The 18,874-nt window shown below is 40.1% G+C and overlaps 2 long non-coding RNA genes across 7 annotated transcripts in view; one reads left to right on the top strand and one right to left on the bottom strand.

The window, feature by feature from the left end:
• The window catches only part of LOC122200915, a 101,094-nt gene that overhangs the window by 16,022 nt on the left and 66,198 nt on the right, over positions 1 to 18,874 (bottom strand). For 4 of the 5 annotated variants that reach the window (XR_006193987.1, XR_006193991.1, XR_006194000.1 and 1 more), the window contains 2 exons: positions 1,817 to 2,061; positions 948 to 1,038 (listed from right to left, as the gene is read on the bottom strand). This is a non-coding gene — a long non-coding RNA (uncharacterized LOC122200915). The remainder of the gene's footprint in view (positions 1 to 947; positions 1,039 to 1,816; positions 2,062 to 18,874) is intronic. The other variant, XR_006193999.1, reaches the window with a different exon arrangement.
• The window catches only part of LOC122200904, a 44,752-nt gene that overhangs the window by 12,956 nt on the left and 12,922 nt on the right, over positions 1 to 18,874 (top strand). For both annotated transcript variants that reach the window (XR_006193984.1, XR_006193981.1), the window contains exons 2-4: positions 6,763 to 6,907; positions 8,040 to 8,155; positions 12,167 to 12,242. This is a non-coding gene — a long non-coding RNA (uncharacterized LOC122200904). The remainder of the gene's footprint in view (positions 1 to 6,762; positions 6,908 to 8,039; positions 8,156 to 12,166; positions 12,243 to 18,874) is intronic.

The raw sequence follows: 18,874 nt of genomic DNA, 5'->3' as shown, positions 1-18,874 counted from the left end.
TCAACCCTCCACACTTAGTGCCACCTTCCCTCTGAAGTCATACGTTAGGAAGAATGTGCTGTGTTGAGCAATGCTGTACCACACATGGGCTGCCGACCAAGGGAAGGCTATTTCCATGCTAGATGGATTCCAAAGAAATACATTTTGTTGGAGCCTAATCCCGGCATCTGATCTTGCCCAGAGAAAGCCCTTGTGGTCTTGAAAGCCAGAAGATCCATCAGAATAATTCAGAGATTGAGAGTTTGGGTTCACTCTAGGGCATAACCAGGGACTAGGTTTGGCCCAATGGTCTCAGGCCACCCTAATGCCATTTTTAGTCAAAGCCCCAAACTGATCTGTTTTCTCAGGAGTCCTTATGAGAATCCCCACCAACACTTGCCCAGCTCTGAGACCAGCAATAAAGGTGTGCTGAGTATAGGACCCTGAGGCCTAGAGAGCCAGGTGTGGTAGTAGCTTAAGAGCTACTATACCCTGGCAAGGAATGTCAGGAATCCTATCTTCTTTCAGAGTCCTCGTGAGAGCATCAGACTTTAGATTCCCTTCATGGATGTCTCATCTACCTAATCAGTCTTTTACCCAAGTCTTAAGTTCTCATCAAAATTTCTGGGCAGTCCAGGGTCTATCTAGCCTAGTTAAAAGCATCCACTAGCAGCCCTTTTCTCCTGGGGTAGAAGGCCCAGGAGGGTTTTTTTGTTTTTTGTTTTGGTTTGTTTTTGCTCTGTTCAGACACCCTTCAAACAATGGGCATTTCAACACCAACCTAGGCACATTTAAAATTTTTACCTCTGTAGCTTGACTATTTAGGCAGCAGTCTGGTCTTGGATTTATTTGTTCCTCCCAGGCTTTCTTCAAGCTCATCACCACTAGATCCATCCTCCTAACTCAGAGCTCCCAGAAAACCTGATGGACAGGGAAGAACTATTTGGAATACTTGAATGGAAATGTACCTTGGCTGAGATGTGTCTGGGGGCCTAGCCATAAATAGGCCCCAAACACTCATCCATGCTATCTCGGACACACACAGGAACCAGACGGCCTCTATAAAAGAAAAGAGAAAACAGGAATATAAGTACAGGTCTACCTTGACAAATGCCACCCTAAGGGAAACACTCACCTCATCCTATGTCTACAATTCTAAGAGTAAATAGAAATACTATGCTTTTCTGTACTTGTAGGAAGGGTACTGCTTTATTCGTTTTTAAAAAATGACAGAGGAATCCTTGTTCTTCAGTTTTCTAATTCAGGTTGTAGAAGTTGACAGAGCATGACAAGTCTTCCTCTTACCCTAGTCCCACTCCACTGCTTCCAAAAGGTCATCAGAGAAGGAGCAAAGCCAAAAGATGCAGAAGAAGCACTGCATTTTTAAAAGACTGTCAGATTATGTGATTGATAGTACAGCTAACTCAGTATATTGAAACAGTAAATAAATAGGGCCCATGTGCCCTAAGTTAATATAGCTCCCAAGGGTGCCTTGGTTTCAAGGGCACAGTTTACGTCCTGCAGAATCTCACTCAATTAAATAATAAAAATAAAGTAGCAGAAAGCAGGCTCTCAATCAGTGAGTTCCTGCTGAGAACCCAAGCTCTGCTTTGTGCTGAGGGGTGCAGATGACAGCCTCCCTATCTTCAGGGGGCCCACAATCCAGTAGTGGAGGGAGAGACTCACACCCAAGAGCAGCACAGCAGAGGACTGAACAATGGGCAATTACGTGCTACGTGTTTGCTGAGACAAAGGAAGAATGGGTGAGAGAGAGGTTCGGGTGCAGGACCCTGGAGGGAAGGAGTGAGGACAGGTGGAGAGAGAGCAGCAGAATGACCTTGCTGGAGGTGGAACCGACAGGCTCTGTTCATGGACTGTGAAGAGGCTGGACCGATTAGAGCAGACCATCTGCACTGTGTTCATAATTTCATAAGTACCACTTTCAGAAAGAAGAATGTGTTGATCTAATGAATATATATAAATGCAAAAGAGATAGGATTCATTTTGCTTTGCTCTTCCATCATATGTCTGTGACAGTTGCTTCAGAAATCATACGATACAAGCTTCAGGCTGAGGATGAAACTTTGAAAGAAAGGAACATTTTTAGTTATACCAATTACTTTAGGATCTCCTTGTCTATATTTAACATAAAGCTTTTCTGGTGTGAACCGTGATCATTTCAGTCTTTTCTTTGATTTCCAAATATTAGATTTTCAGCCTGAGATTCCAACCCCATACCTTTTCCTGTATAAAATTAGTGAAGAGTCCAGTTGACTAAAAGTAGAGTATCAGGCTTATATAGGATTTAGAAAAAGAAACAGAGGAAAAGGAAAACAGTTCTGTGCAATAAGCCTTATGTTATATTTAAAAGAGAACATAAATATGTTTAGCCTATAAAGCTCTGTCTGCCACTAATAAGGCACATGACCTCAGTAAGAAGGAAATGATAAGACTTAAATAGTTCTGATAAATGAAGGGCAAAAAACACTTTGTGGATATATTTTGATCACAAATACTATCTTAGCATTTACTTTTTTTTTTAAGTATAGGTTTGTATTTTCCTGCAAAATGAGTAATATCCAAATTTACTCTTTTCTTTTATTAAAAAGGATTTTTCCCTTGCAGAAAAGGCTAATACCAATGAAAATGTTAGGCAAAAAATTGAAAATTAATGAATAAAGAATGTATATGACTTTGGAACAGTCCTTGGGGAGGTGAGGCCATCTGGCTGTATAATTCACAACCCACCTGAGACACATTCCTCAAGCTGTATGCTGCTCACTGATTTTGTACTTCTTGATAAAGATCACGTGAGAAATTACCAGCCTTCTGCTCAAAATGCAAGGTCCCCATACTTAATACTCACATGATGGAAAAGTAAACGTGCAATATCTCCCTGGTCCCTTGACCAGTTATGCTTTATCAGACTCTAGCTTGAGCTGCTTCTCAGTCAGCCTCTGTGAGCAAGTACACAAGTGAGTGTGTGCCGAGCTCATTGACAATGCATAACTTGCCAGGACCGCACACCCAAGTGCCATCAGAGAGATGAATGTGTGTTCTCCCCACCACTCCTGAAACAGAGCAGGTCTGCATCCAGACCAGTCTCCCAAAATTCAAAAGGAAAATCCTAAACAGCAAAATACTTTTGTCAGAAGTCTAACAAGTTCATGAAAGCAAACAAAGAGGAACCCCACCACACAGACCCACAAATTACATTAAGGAAGACAGCGGGACCCCCTTATCTTTACACAAATAGGCATCATAGGCCCTAAGGTACCTGGGAGAATGAAAGCTAAGGAGTTACCAGCTGCAGGCGTGGCTCAAACGCTCACTGCCCCCCTCGGGCAGATACTTAGCTGGGGTGAGTCTGAGTTCACATTTATAAAAAAAGGACAGTACTCCATCTCCAGGGTTTTTTGACAATTACCGATAATATATTTGAAGGAAATTGCATTCAAAAAGTTCTCAAAAATTATACTTAGTCTTAACTTAGTCACTAGTAATGGTTATATTATTTCCACTTTTATCATTGACCCAACGTAGAGAAACTAGAAGCTTAGAAGCCTAATTTGCCGATCAAAACCCACCATCCTACAGGACTGGAACCAAGAATATCCTATCTTGCCACAGTAACATCTCTTTTTTGCAGTTAGTACTAGACTCTTTGGCACAGAGCATATTTTCCTTTTTATGGAAGTGAATGCAATATTACAAAGATGCTTTTAATCAGAAACAGGCCACCTAAGCAAGCAACATCTCCTCAATAGGAAGTAAAATGTTACTGTTCCATCATTTTGCCACAAGGCGGGCAACATGCTGGGAAATGCTTTTGCCCACTTGTCGCTCCTTGTCTAATCAATTTTTATTCTTTTCATAGTTCCATGTAATGGGGTTGGAAATGGCTAAATAAAGTGAAAGATGTTTTGAATTGCATTACTAAGTGGTAGCTACATTATTTCATAAATGAATAGTGCTAACTACATTCATATAATTTATGTATCGAAGTGTCATTTGGGGGGAAAACATCAGTGTCAGATTTTGCATTTAAACGCCTGCATTAGCTGTCAGCTGTGCAAAATCCCATAAAGACAAACGGCTCCACGGTAGGCACACAGATGAGGGTATTCATGGCCCACATTTGCAAGTAGACGTGCTACTGTAATCACGAAGAAGTTTTCTGTAGTCAACTCCTTTAGAGCTTATGTAAAATTTCCTAACTTCCATTCAGACAACAGCCACATCTACACGATCCATACTGAATAGCAGAGTCTGAACCTTTAGAGCATCATTTTTCTCTTAATTCTGTCTCTGCATAAAATTAATCTTATTTTTGTCATTTACCTTTAGAACAACCAACAAAAATGAGATTTAATGAACTATATAAGTCAGTGGCATATAAGTCTGATATTTATATTGCAAATTTTAAATTGATACTTCTGTACTACTGCACCCTTCCAAATTAGTGGATACTTATGAAGTATGATTATTCTGCTATGTGGTGGTATGTGTGCGTGTAGGTGTTTGTGCATGTACACCCATAGCCTATAGGATAGAAGAAAAGGAGGAAGAGAAGAGAAAGAAACCTTATGCCATCAAACGTTAAAAGTGTGAATGAAAATTGTCAAAAAAGCTCAAGTTAATGAAACCTGTCATTAAAGCTGAATTTAATGAAACCTATCCCTAAGGGGTGCCTGGGTGACTCAGTTGGTTAAGCATCCAATTTCAGCTGAGGTCATGATCTCATGGTTTGTGGGTTCAAGCCCCGCATCAGGGTCCATGCTGACAGCTGAGAGCCTGGAGCCTACTTGAGATTCTGTGTCTCTCTGACTCTGCCTCTCCCACACTCATGCTTTGTCTCTCTCTCTCTCAAAAATAAATAAACATTAACAAAAATTAAATATATATTTTACTTCTCTAATTTTTTTAAGTTTATCTGAGAGAGAGAGGGAGACAGAGAATCCCAAGCAAGCTCCGTGATGGCAGCACAGAGCCAGACTGGTGGCCTGAATACCTGAAACCATGAGATCATGACCTAAGCCAAAACCAAGTCAGATGCTTAACCAACTGAACCACCCAGGTGCCCCTACATATTTTACTTCTTAATCATCTATTCAACCAGAGTTTATTGAGCTTCCATGTGCTGAGCAAACTGCTGATTGTGAACACATTAAGTCTGCATGATGTATGGTCTTTGCCTTCAAGGAACAAGTCAGGAGGCGGAGAAACATAAGGGCCACAGACAAAACAGAAATGCCTTCTGACATCATTAATGGGATAAATGTTTTAATAGAACGATATCCAAGGTTTCAATGGGGGACAAAGGAGGAGAGCCTTAATTTAGCGAGTAAGACAGGCTATGTCAGGAAAATGTGGCATTGGTACTGACATTTGGAGACTCTACGTGATTTCCAAGGGAGGATGAGAAGAACAAGGGCATTACTTCTGAAAATTGCAAATGGATTATCTAGAATATCAAAACAGGATGAGAGGGGACTATGAAAATACACTAGCAGGGAGCAGCACTACTCAGTCCAGGCCAACAGTTGCTATACTTCAGTAGTCCCAGGATTGTCTGATCTCTCGATTTATAAAGAAAAGCAAGGAACCCATATCTTTATATGCATTATACCCGTTTTTAAGTGGTAGCAGCTGATTATCAAATACTGAAAAAAAAAATTCAGACCTATCAGAAGACAAATGTAAAGCAGATCTGACCTACTGTTTTCTATTTGGTGTCCTCTGATCTCATCGAACACTGTGCACCCAGGAGAATGCTAGCAGACCCTTTGCTGACAGAATAACACTAAGCTTTAGTCCTGTGAAACACAATTTGAGGCAGATATTCAAATATTTGTGCAGTGGAATTTATTTTAGGTGTAAAGAAATGCCAGCAACTCAGTCCAGAATATTTGGGAGCGAAATCACAAGATTAACCAAATTAAGATTATATTTTTGCCAGACAGGTCTTGATTACATTATATCATTTTTAGAATTAGAAATTATATGGCTGTTTATAATGGTCCGTTAAATGTACTGTTTGATGCCAAAGAAATGAAATGCTATTTCATTAATTTTTATTGTCTGTCAAGTGGTTATTTTTCTTTCAGATGTTTTGCTTTGCTGGAGAAGGCTGAGCCATTCACATGTGCCTATGCAGTTATCCCTCTGACTGCCCACCTATGAATGAAAGTGGTTAGGGACAACTTGATTGGAGCTTCAAGTCCTCAGAAACCTGATCCTGATAACACTGGTGCTTGGTTGAGTTTTCCCAACAAATAATGTTGTAACGGAGCATTGTGCTTCTTAACCAAAATTCAAGTGTTTAAAATTCGTAGCAGCAGACATGCTTAGGTGTACAATTGTCACTGTTCCCCAAAGGTAATAGCAAAATTGATCAAAAGCATGGTGTAGACAAGGGCACCTGAGGTGCTCAGTTGGTTAAGTGTCCGACTTAGGCTCAATTTATGATCTCATGGCTCTTGAGTTCGAGCCCCACGTTGGGCTCTGTGCTGACAGAGCTTGCTTCAGACTCTCTCTCTCTCTCTCTCAAAAATAAATAAACATTAAAAAAAAAAACTAAGGAAAAGCATTGTGTATACACAAAAAGATAGGAAGACAGTATGTAAGTATGCAAAATGGTACCATAGTTGTCTCAGATAAAAATGTGTGAAAGTCTAAACGTGCTTTAATTTGTTATGTTTAATGCTTCCTTTCACTTCCCCTGTATAGGGAGTGACTGTAAAACTTTAACATGAAAATATAACCTGTCTTCTTTTCTTTCAGAGGGGGAAAGGCCAAGATTAGGCAAAGAGTCCTAAGGGGTAACTTCAATTCATGTCTGTCAAAACACAACCTGAGAAAGACAAAGAAACATGAAGGGCAAATATTTGATAACATTATATTAGTCTGAACGTGAGCTACGGCAACTGTGAGTATATATACTGAAATCAACATTTCAGAGCACTGGAAAGTAGCATGCATGTCAAAGTTATGAAATTGCTTTGATGGTAAACAAGAGCAACAGCAACAAAACGGGAAAGAATAAGTAACCAGAATTATGCCACAGTCAGCGAATCTGAAAAATTAGGAAGACTAGAAGTCGACAAAACCTTGGTCCCTTTGGGCAATATGGATAGTTTGTTATTAATACTCAGTGTTCCTTTGAGAAGGTGAATAGCTCATTAAGGCTACAGAGAGACTTGCTAAGAAATGCAAAGGATTGGGAATAAAACTTGATTTCTTTAGAAACTGAAAATGATGCTTCTGAAGTTCCCACCAGCTAAATAGGTCCTTAGTGTGCCTAATGCCGAGATAAATAATGCTAAGTGTGTTACTACCTCCGTGTTTCCATTGCAATTAATATAATCCTCCAGGGATAAAACAAGATATCATGTAAAAACCCCTGGTACATTAAAGTGAACATTAAATTGAGTCAGATCTTCTCAGCTGCCTAAACCACGCTTCAGCAAGTGCAACATTTGGGACATGAGGGTAACATCAAAGGCAGTTTTGATACTCCAGGGCATGGTACTCTAGCACCTGGAAGAATTAAGGGAACAATTTTAAACAATGGGAGAATCTGGCTCATTAAGAAAAATTCTTGCTAGAATAACAAACATAATGTGCACATTAGTCAGCAAGTGCTTTACTCTCTCTTGGGCATGCATGCCACACCTATCATTTCTTCCCCCATTTGTAACATCCCCTTATATAGCATCACTTGCCCATGTAATTAATAGGTTCTTCACTCTGTCTTCCAACTCACTAATGGTTTTTTTACGAATTTTAAATTAACAGGATTAGACAGAGCATCACACCTAGTTACACACCATATGGTAGTTCCTCCCAAGTGCCATTTACTATTATTTTATTTATTCAGATCCGGGATATAGACACAGCCATGTTCCTACACGAATCTCAAAGGTCAGATAATCTGTTTCTCTCATTTTAACAGATGAAGAAGTTAAGGCCAAGCGAGGTTTAGTGATCTTTAAAAGATGACATTGCTCCAAATATTGACTACCAAATCTTAGACTAGACATTAACCGTTTCCTCTGCAGATATTCCACCTGCAGTCTGGAGAGAGTTATGCCACATGCAAGCAAAATCAGAAGAAAAATATTTTTCAAAAATCCTCCTAATGAGTCAAAAGAAATGGCGTCCGTGAGCTTGAAAGGTAAAGGACTTGCATGTTACATTATAATTTGCATACTCGATGCTTTTAGGGCCTGGCAAGTTGTACCATCAGTGAAATGGATTTTAAGATGATAAGAAATTTGTGAACTGTACTAACTGTAAAGACTGGGCTCCTTTCAAAATTACTTGAATTCCAAAAGAAAGTATAAATATAGAACTATACATCTTGGTGAGTTCCAAATCAATTTTACAGAGTCCACCAATTTGTGATATTATTTTTTAAGTTTGTTTGTTTATGTCTTTAAGAGAGAGAGAATCCCAAGCAGGATCTGCGCTGTTAGCACAGAATGCAATGTGGGGCTTGATCCCACGAAATGTGAGATCATGACCTGAGGGGAAATAGTCAGATGCTTAACCAACTGAGCTGACCAGGCACCCCCAATTTGTGATATTTTAAATCCATCCCACAGGATGGACTGAATTATCATTTATCACTGCATAAATGAGATACTTTTATTCAGAGAAAAAAACAGGAGTTAGATATTCATCCCATACCATACACAGAAAAATTCCAAATTTTTTAAGATAAAATCATTTAAATAAATAAAGTGCAGGAAGTTTATACTTGGATGACTTCCTCTGATCAACACACATAGGAATAAAATACAGAAAGGAAAAACCAAAATGGCATAATAGGATAAAAGGTGAACTAAAACTTATCTTGAATCAGAAGCGGAAAGAAAGCAGGATGCTGAGTAGGTCCCAAACCCATTGGTCATCTGAGCTCTGGGTCTGGGAGCAGGCAGTAGGGACCAAGAGCTAAGCTCTATGAGCCCCTGTGAGTAGAGAGCCAAAAGTAGTTCAGGTGAGTCAGGGGCCACTGTTTAAAGTTACAGACAGGAAGGGAGTTCCCCTCTCACAAAACATAATTTTAAAAAGCACTGTGCTGTCAGCACAGAGCCCAATGTGGGGCTAGAACTCACCAGCTGTGAGATCATGACCTGAGCCAAAGTCAGATACTTCAGTGACTGAGCCACCCAGCCACCTCTTAAATGTTACTGTTTCTATGGAGCTGCCCACGTACAAAGGCAATGAATACATTCAGAATAGTAAATCAAGAGACCTGTATGATTAGTATCCACACTTTCCATGTCTTTGATATCACTGCAGAAACACTGCAGTGTATCACTGTAGAAACAGCCTTAAAACTATAAGCCAGAGATAGAAACTTGAGAACAGAGAAGGTCTCAAAATATCTAAATTAATTAACACCATACAGACTTCGGTTTTTACCCACAATGCAAGCAAATTAGATACGAAAGAGTAAACATGTATGAAAACACATACACACATACACTAAAACCTTAAAACGTGCTCCTTAGGTACTCACTCACAGGATACCAAGGAAGCTGTAATGAAAATGATGACACACTTAGAAACAAATGACAACTGAAAATACTATAGAGCAGAATCTAGAATTCTATAGAATACTATAGAGCAAAAGTAAAAACAAAATAAATCTGAGGAAAGTCGAAGCAAGAAAATAATAGGAGCAGGTATAAGTAGAAAACAAAGAAGTGAAAAACATCACCAATGAAATCAAACCTGATTTAAGGGGGAAAAACTGAAAGAGAAATAAGATTAATCGATGAAACATAACACAAACATTAGAAATGAAAAGGACACATCTACAAAAAGCACACTTTAAAATGAAATCAAATTCAGGGAGCAATTTGACATAAATATAAATGCCAAAATATTAAATAATACAGTAGTATTTAGAAGTAAAGGTGTATATAAAATGATACATCATGTTCTAAATCCATTTGCCCTGGGAATATAGAAAGAGTTCAATAGAAAACTAGTAAGTATTACATTAATAAAAGTTAACAGGGTAAACCACCTGATTATAATAAATAGAAGAAAAAAAACATTTCATAAAATTCAACACTTTGTTTTAAAAAAATCTATTTAGATGACAAATATAGATAATTCCTCTAATGGATTTTAAACTTTAGCCAATGCAATGTATTACAAATGAAGAAACAAAATTAAATGTATTCCCTACCTATGTATTGTGGGATTTTCACAAATAGAAGATATCACAAGGTGTGCAGGATACAAGGTCAACATCAGAATTATTAAGGTTCCTACACAACAATAACCAATTAGAAGAAAAAATAGAAAAAAAATTTTTTCCATTGTAGGAAACAATAGTAATGACAAAACCACAAGGAAGCCAGGAATAGCCCTAACAACAGAAAGACTTGGAGGAATAATACAAGCCTGAAGAACATAAACTTGAATAAATGGAGCTTTATTCACGAATGCAAAGGTTTAATATTGCCAAGATGTCAATTCTCCCTTTGATTTTTAAATTTATACACATAAGTGTTGTTTTTTTTTAATTTTATGAAGGTCATATGAACCCATTTTTTAAAAAGTAAACTCACCTAGCCAGCCTTTATTAGCCAGATTTCGTTGGAATGTCTTCTATTTACTTCCAGAGTCTCTATATGACTTACTGGCTTCTACAGGTTCCTACTTAGGACTGCCCATTCACAATTCTAATTCTGTAATACATCCACCCTGCTCTTGAGATTTTCTGATCCCTAGTTTGGCGAGTCCTGACCTCTGGTCTTACCTCCAAGCTTAGGTCATCCCCACCCTCCCCACCTCCCACAGCGAACCGACTGCCGGTTTGTAGTTGCAGAACGTGTTCCACAAAACAGAACATGACCACATTCAGTGGATGGCTTCTACCTTACACTCAGTTTAATTTCTCTGTTTGACATCCAAAAACTTTAGGAAAAAACATTTTTGATGCATTAATGCTTCAGTTCTGCTAACGCATGTCTCATAACGGGTATGCTGCTATCCGTGATGTTGTGCCCTGGAAATGGGGTTTTCAGGCCAAAATGACTCAGTGAGGCACCATCTCTAGAAATCTAGTCATTTGTACTTACAAGATGGGTCATTCTCAGGAAGTAATGAGTAAGGTACCCAAAGGGAAGCTAAAGATTTGAAAGAAGTCTTGTGAGATTTGGGTGAGTCAAAGCCTTTTTTTTTTTTTCCAAAAGAAAAATAACCTTGGTTAATTTTCAACGTGTGAAAATCTGATTCTTCCAAAATGAAAAAGCAGCAGAACAAACTTTTTATAACTATGTATTACAAGAAACCTGGGTAATGGTTGCAATTTTTTCAAGTTATTTTAAAAAATACATGTAACACGTGAAGCTATAAAGTGTCAAACACTTTAATTTAAAAATTAAACAGGTCAAATAATTTGTTTACTTAGAGCTTCCCTCTTATTACTTGTAACTCCTTTAGTACCTGGGAAAAACAACCAGATACTGGATAGCACTTTCTTCAAAATAACTAGTTACAAAGAATGTTTAACATAATAGTGTATGTTTGTAAGTCTAATGAAAGTAGTAAAATAAGATTCAGTTCCATGACTGAGCTACCTGGAGGGTTAAAATTTACATTTATACACGATATAAAAAAAAGGACTTTAGAAAGAAAGCATATTTCTTAACTTTTAATGTGAATAGAGGAGACAGCTCAATTATGCCTGAGGAGTGTTATTAGCCACAAAGGTGGTTCTCTACTGCCTTTGTCCCTCCTGTTCCACACTTATACAGACATGCATTCCACACTGCTTCTATCCTGTGGGGACAACCCTCTTTATTTCAGTCTGAGGAGCCTGCAACTCTTCATGTTGGGGTTGTGAGTTCAAGCTGCACGTTGAACATAGAGACATTAACAAAATCAACAACAACAAACGTAATTGTTTTGTCTCTCATATATTTCTAAGTTCTTCATTTTCAGTTAGTTTAGCATGAGCTTGTTCATCAATAGCCATGATCTGCTAAGGAGAACTAACCGTTTCCCCTTTGATCATCTAATCTGTGTGTGTGGCAAAGATGACCCCGAACAGAATGGTCTCAACACATCAGATCCTTAGAACAGTGTTACTTATTAGTACCTATTAAGAATTGGTAGCACTCTAGTAATTATGATGGTTTATCTTATGTGTCAATTTAACTAGGCCTGGGGTGCTCTCTCCTGTTTTATCCCTTCTTCAGACTCGCCTGAACATACTCTCCACAGAGCTCTAATACCAGGTATGTGCTTAAACACTGTTTCTGGGTGTGTCTGTGATGGTGGTTTTTTATTTTTAAACATTGTTTTAACTTCTAAACATAAAACTTTATGATATCTCTAGTTATGTCCTTTTGTAGGATATATTTAGGACCAAGTACTGTATAGAGAATCGTTCTGCTAATTGAGTTTGCACCCTCACCCATAGATGACCCTTATCCCCCTTCCCTACCCAGCTTAAGTAACTTGATCACAAAGAAAGTGGTAGTTTGTTGGACAGATGGAGCTCAAGTCTAAATCCTACAGTATAAGAACAAACAAGGAGAGGAAGTCTCATTCCTCTCAGGGCCCTCCCAAGTTAGCAAAAGAAAAGAATACAGAAGATTCCAATAGACATCACAGTAGTCTTCCGTATCTTTCAGGCCAGGTGCGGGACCCCAATAGCATTTTCTCTACCCACTCCAGTCCCTCTTCTCATTGGTTACTTCTTAGCCACACTTATGATACTACAAATTATCCTATATCCTGACCTTTGCACCTCAGTTTCTGCTCTAAGCAACCTGAGCACAGATTGGCTGAGGCCCACCCACATTAGGGAGGAGAATCTGTCGAAGGCTATTTTTGAATAGAATAGAAGGCTGAGTAAGAAAGAATTCTTTCTGGGGCACCTGAGTGACTCAGTCAGTTACATGTTCAACTCTTGTTTTAGGCTCAGGTCATGATATCCCAGTGTGTGGGTTCGAGCTCCTCATCCGGCTCCACAATCTCTCCCTCTCTCTCTGCTCCTCCCCTGCTGGTGCTTTCTCCAAAATAAATAAGCTTTAAAAAGGGAGGGAGGGAAGAAAGAAGGAGGAATGAATTATCTGTCTTTGAGTTGGGACAGTGGTTTCTCCTGCCTTCAGACTCAAAATGCAACTTATACTACCAGCTCTGCTGGTTCTCAGGGCTTGGACTGGGAGTGGAACCTACATCACAAGCCTTGTGGCTCTCCAGCTTGCTGACTACTCATCTTGGGCTTCTCAGCCTCTGTAATCTGGTTGTCAGCCAACTTCCTTTGTAACCTCTGGGAAGAAGGTCAGCAAGTCTATGTTAAATATTAATTATTAGGTAGGTAGTCTTCCATGTGCTGGAGATACACTGGTGGACAGCAGGGAAGACAAACATTAATCCCTCTTTCTTAGAGTTTAAAATGTAATGGGAGAGACAGACAACAAATAAAATACCTAATTGTTGAGAAACAATTCTCCATGTGTCTCTCACATTTCCACGTATATTGTGATCAGAGGTACTGCCTGCTTTTGTTCTGGGCTATTTTCTCAAGGTTGTTTATACAGTAAAGAAACTTGAAAAATATAGTCTCTTGTTCCAGAATAAGGTCAGGTTTTCTTACAGCTTTGGATATAGTGATACTGATAGTGATAGGCTTTAGAGCTGAGTGAGATGGAAAGTCACTAGGAGGTTTTCAGCAAGGGAGTGACATAATTTGATTTGCAGTTTAATAGAATCACTCTGGGTTCTGGGTTGAAAATAGCTCAAAGACCAGGACAGAAGGAGGGAGTCATGAGATTGAAAGATAAGGCAGAGAAGGAGTATATAGCTAGAAATGGAGTGTTTCCTTGAGTTATAAGGAGAGGCAAAAGACTGGTGTTCCTTGGATAAAGGCATTTCTCCTTTTCATATTTCAAACCCCAATTAGTGTGCTATTTTTCTCATGAGCATTCTTTTTTTTTTTTTTCGTTCATTGAACTATAATTGTATAACCCTAATTAGTGCGAAGAATCCATTAGGCAATAAAAATTTCCTCTCTAGTTACAGAGGAGCACATGTCCTACATGTGAAGTTAAGAAAAAAATTTTTATTTCACCAAGTTAGAAACCAATTCATTGATAATTTGGAACAGATATTGAGCTTTTAGTGTTTTCTGATGCATCGTGAAGCAAATAAAATTGATGGGTTTTTTTTGTTTTTTTTTTTTTTGTTTTTTAGTAAGCTATGTCAATACATAAGCCCTTTTATTCAGAGGAAGGTTTTTTTCTATCATTTCAAAAAGTAAAAATCATGACTAGGATAGTCATGGATATCCGAATCACTACTTTCTAGGAATCTTTTCTTCCTAAGCCAGTCATCTCAATCTTTCAGAGATAAAAATCTTACATGAATTCTGGCTGATTCACTGACATAATTAACCTTCTATAGCCTCCTATAATATAATAAACCTCATATAAAAATTAAGGGAGAAAATAAGAAAAATGATCATGGCAAGGAAGCCATGCAAACCCTAGATAAAATCAGAAAAGACCAATCTCCTTTTACAGACTTCACCATCATCCATCTTTTCTTAGTTCCCCAGTGAGGTATATTTCCTAATCAGATGGCATCATTTTTGGCTCACCCAGCCAGAGAGAATTTGTAGTTGAAATCCCCCCTTTTCTTTGAACTTGAGATTTCAACTAGACATCAGCTAGACAATGTCATGAATTCTTCATAAGCTACTCTTTGAAAAAACCCCAGATAATACCTGAGTATTTTAACTATTCATCCATCCATCCATCATAGAAACAAATATTTAACACTCTATCCTGGAGGGTACAGTGATTTACATGGAAAATACACATTCTCTGAAGAGAAAAATCTACATGCAAGGAAAGGCATTCTGTGGTAAATGCAGTTTATACTGCTATTATGAAAGTTAATACAAAAAACTACAGGAAATAGAAGAACCATTAAACTGCAGTGGTGATGGGCCAGGGGCTACTGAGCTGTACATTTAAGGGTAAGTGGGATTTATTCGGGAAAAGAGGTAGAGGCAGGAGAACACAATTTTTTCTAACCAATCTCTGATATGTGTTGTGGCTATGAAAAATTTAATACACTCCCCCAAGAAAGCTGCTTCACATATTATTATGATCTCACATTATTGAGATCTATTCCAGAGGCTTTAAGTAGCATAATGAATGTAAGAAATAATTTTGCAAGAGAGAAGATAGCAGAGGAGTAGGGTGACCCTAAGCTTGCCTCATCTCTAGAACACAGCTAGATAAAAATCCAATCATTCTGAAAACCCAAGAAATTGATCTCAGAACTCAGAGAACCAACTGCACAACTAGAGGGAGAGAAACAGCCACATCATGAAAGGTAGATGCTGTGGAGAGTTTATATGGGGGACTAAAAAATTGGAGGTGCTGCAGAGGATAGGGAGCCCTGATCACAGAGGTAGGAGTCAAAGAGAAAAAGTGAAAACAGTCTTCAGGGGATTGCACAAGAAAAACCCTGCCCCAAAATCAAGGACTGGGAAAAAGAGAGGAGTTGACTACCACAATTTTTTATAAGTAGTGGAGCTCAAACTCTGAAACTTTAGAAGTCCCTGCCATCACTGGGATCATGCCTGGGGGCTTAGTGGTGCCCTGTGGGGAAGAACAGAGACCTGAGATCAGGCAGCATGGTCTGAGGAGCCCCTGGGTCACAAGGGGAGAAAAATTTCTTGTCCTTTCCAGGGACAAAAGAGCTGGTGGGCACCAAACAACTGCCCTGTTCTCTAGCATAGGAAAGAGATACCTGTTGAGGGCAGCAAACCTTGGTACCAGCTTTTTGCTGCATCCTACCTACCATAAACTCAGTTGCTGCACAGTCGTGCAGCTGCTTTTCTGTGACAAAGCAGCACTAGCCACAGTTCAGTGAGACTCTCCCACAAAGGATCAGCTCAGGTCCCTAAAATCTGGAGTTTTAAAACCAAGCTGCACACCTGAGATAAAACACAGGTGTACTATGTCACCAGGCAGGCAGACAGATAAGACACAGACAAGGGTGAAGGCAGGGATCTGATGGAAGCTGGCAATACAAGAGGGGAGATTGTTTGCTCTCCTTTGAGGGCTTCCTGAAGAGTGGCAGATGTGAACTCCGTGTTCCAGGGACAAGAGAGCTGGGTGACACCAGCCCCCACCCCCCACCCCACATCAGCAATGACCAACTTCAGTGAGCAACAAACCTCCCCAGAGTGGAGGCTAGAGCCACTTACACCAAGTCCCACCCCCCGCCAGCCCTGTGCCCTGCAGGTACTTTTCACCAGGGCAATTCTGCTTGAGAATTAGTGCAGCAGTTCCCTCCTGAAGAAAACCAGCACAAATTCCTCCCTCACACCAAGTCTACTGATCATAGAGGGCTGCAAAGCTTCAGCTCTAGGGGAAATAGGATCTAGCTTTTTAAAATCAGACCTAAACACACCTACTTAAAACTTGCTACACAGTAGGCAAGGTCTACTGTGCCTCCCCCCACAGCAGGCAAGGAGAAATTCTTCAGAGGACTGACCTAAGGGAACGAGTAGCCAAAACACAAAAGCAGAGTACACACAACATACACCAGAATCAATTCCCGATTCGGCACCAGTCCCAAGACAGTATAGGACCTCTCCTTCATATATCCATCATTTTCTGTAGCATGAATATAACATGCTTTCCTAACACTCACACAAAACAATCTGGCCTAGACAAAAATGTCAAGACGGAAGGATCCATACCAAAAGAAAGAACAAAAAGTAGAAGTAATGGTCAGGGATTTAATTGAAACTGATACAAGATGCCTGAACCAGAATTTAAAACAACAATCATAAGGATACTAGCTGGGCTTGAGAAAAAGCATAGAAGACACTAGAGAATCGCTTGCTGCAGATATAAAACAACTAAAAACTAGGCAGTCCGAAATATAAAAAAAAATACATCCATTCAGTTTTACATCTCAGTTACAGCAATGAAAATGAGGATGGATGAAGCAGATGAATGAATTATGGAATGCAATGAAGCTAAAAAGAAGGAAATTAAAGTATAGTCATGAATTTAGACTTAACTCAGCAACTCCTTAAATCATAATAATATGTCACAGGAGTCCCAGAAGAAGATAGGGGAAACGGGGGAAATACTTGAGTAAATTATAGCTAAAAATTCCCTAATCTGGGGAAGGAAACACAGATCAAAATCCAAAATGCACAAATAACTCCCATGAAATTCAATAAAAGCCAGCTGATACCAAGACACATCATAGCCAAATTCACAAAATACTCAGACAAGGAAAGAATCCTGAAAGCAACAAGGGAAAAATAAGTCCTTAACTTTCAAGGGAAGACAAATCAGGTTCACAGTACATCTATCCACAGAAACGTGGCAGGCCAGAGAGAGTAACAGATATATTCAACATGCTGAATGGGAAAAGTATGCTGCCAAGAATACTTTATCCAGCAAGACCATCATTCAGAATGGAAGGAAATAAAAAGAGTTCCTATCAATAATAACTTGGAATGTAAATGGACTGAATGCTCCAATCAAAAGACATAGGGTAGAGAGAGGGAAGATGGCGGCGTAGGAGGACACTGGGCTCACTGCGTATCCTGCTGATCACTTAGATTCCACCTACACCTGCCTAAATAACCCAGAAAACCACCAGAGGATTAGCAGAACGGAGTCTCCGGAGCCAACCGCAGACAAGAGGCCCACAGAAGAGGGTAGGAAGGGAGGCGAGGCGGTGCGCACTCCACAGACTGGCGGGAGGGAGCCGGGGCAGAGGGGCGGCTCGCCGGCCAAGCAGAGCTCCCGAGTCTGGCTGGCAAAAGCAGAGGGGCCGGACAGAGTGTGTTCCCACAACAAGCGCAACTTAGCATCAGGGAGGTCATAAGTTAACAGCTCTGCTCAGAAAGCAGGAAGGCTGGAGGACAAAGGGAGGGAGAGTTGCTGAGCCCCCGGACGACAGAGCTCAGCTTGGCAGGGAACAAAGGCGCTTGCCAGCACCATCTCCCCCACCCATCCCCCAGCCAAAATCCCAAAGGGAACCAGTTCCTGCCAGGGAACTAGCTCCTTCCGCTCAAACACCCAACTCTGTGCTTCTGCGGAGCCAAACCTCCGGCAGCGGATCTGACTCCCTCCCGCTGCCACAGGGCCCCTCCTGAAGTGGATCACCTAAGGAGAAGCGAGCTAAGCCTGCCCCTCCTGCCACCGTGCACCTTGCCTACCCACCCCAGCTAATATGCCAGATCCCCAGCACCACAAGCCTGGCAGTGTGCAAGTAACCCAGACGGGCCACGCCACCCCACAGTGAATCCCGCCCCTAGGAGAGGGGAAGAGAAGGCACACACCAGTCTGACTGTGGCCCCAGCGGTGGGCTGGGGGCAGACATCAGGTAGGACTGCGGCCCTGCCCACCAACTCCAGTTATACACCACAGCACAGGGGAAGTGCCCTGCAGGTCCTCACCACTCCAGGGACTATCCAATATTACCAAACGGAAGAATTCCCCTCAGAAGAATCTCCAGGAAATAACAACACCTAATGAACTGATCAAAAAGGATTTAAATAATATAACAGAAAGTGAATTTACAATAATAGTCATAAAATTAATCTCTGGGCTTGAAAACAGTATAGAGGACAGCAGAGAATCTCTTGCTACAGAGATCAAGGGACTAAGGAACAGTCACGAGGAGCTGAAAAGTGCTTTAAACGAAATGCAAAACAAAATGGAAACCACGATGGCTCGGATTGAAGAGGCAGAGGAGAGAATAGGTGAACTAGAAGATAAAGTTATGGAAAAAGAGGAAGCTGAGAGAAAGGTAAAAAAATCCAGGAGTTTGAGGGGAAAATTAGAGAAGTGATATCCTAAAAAGAAATAATATACGC

The sequence above is a fragment of the Panthera leo genome, chromosome A1 (genome assembly GCF_018350215.1).
Source record: "Panthera leo isolate Ple1 chromosome A1, P.leo_Ple1_pat1.1, whole genome shotgun sequence".
Classification (NCBI taxonomy): Eukaryota; Metazoa; Chordata; class Mammalia; order Carnivora; family Felidae; genus Panthera; species Panthera leo.
This window is presented reverse-complemented; position numbering and strand designations above follow the sequence as displayed.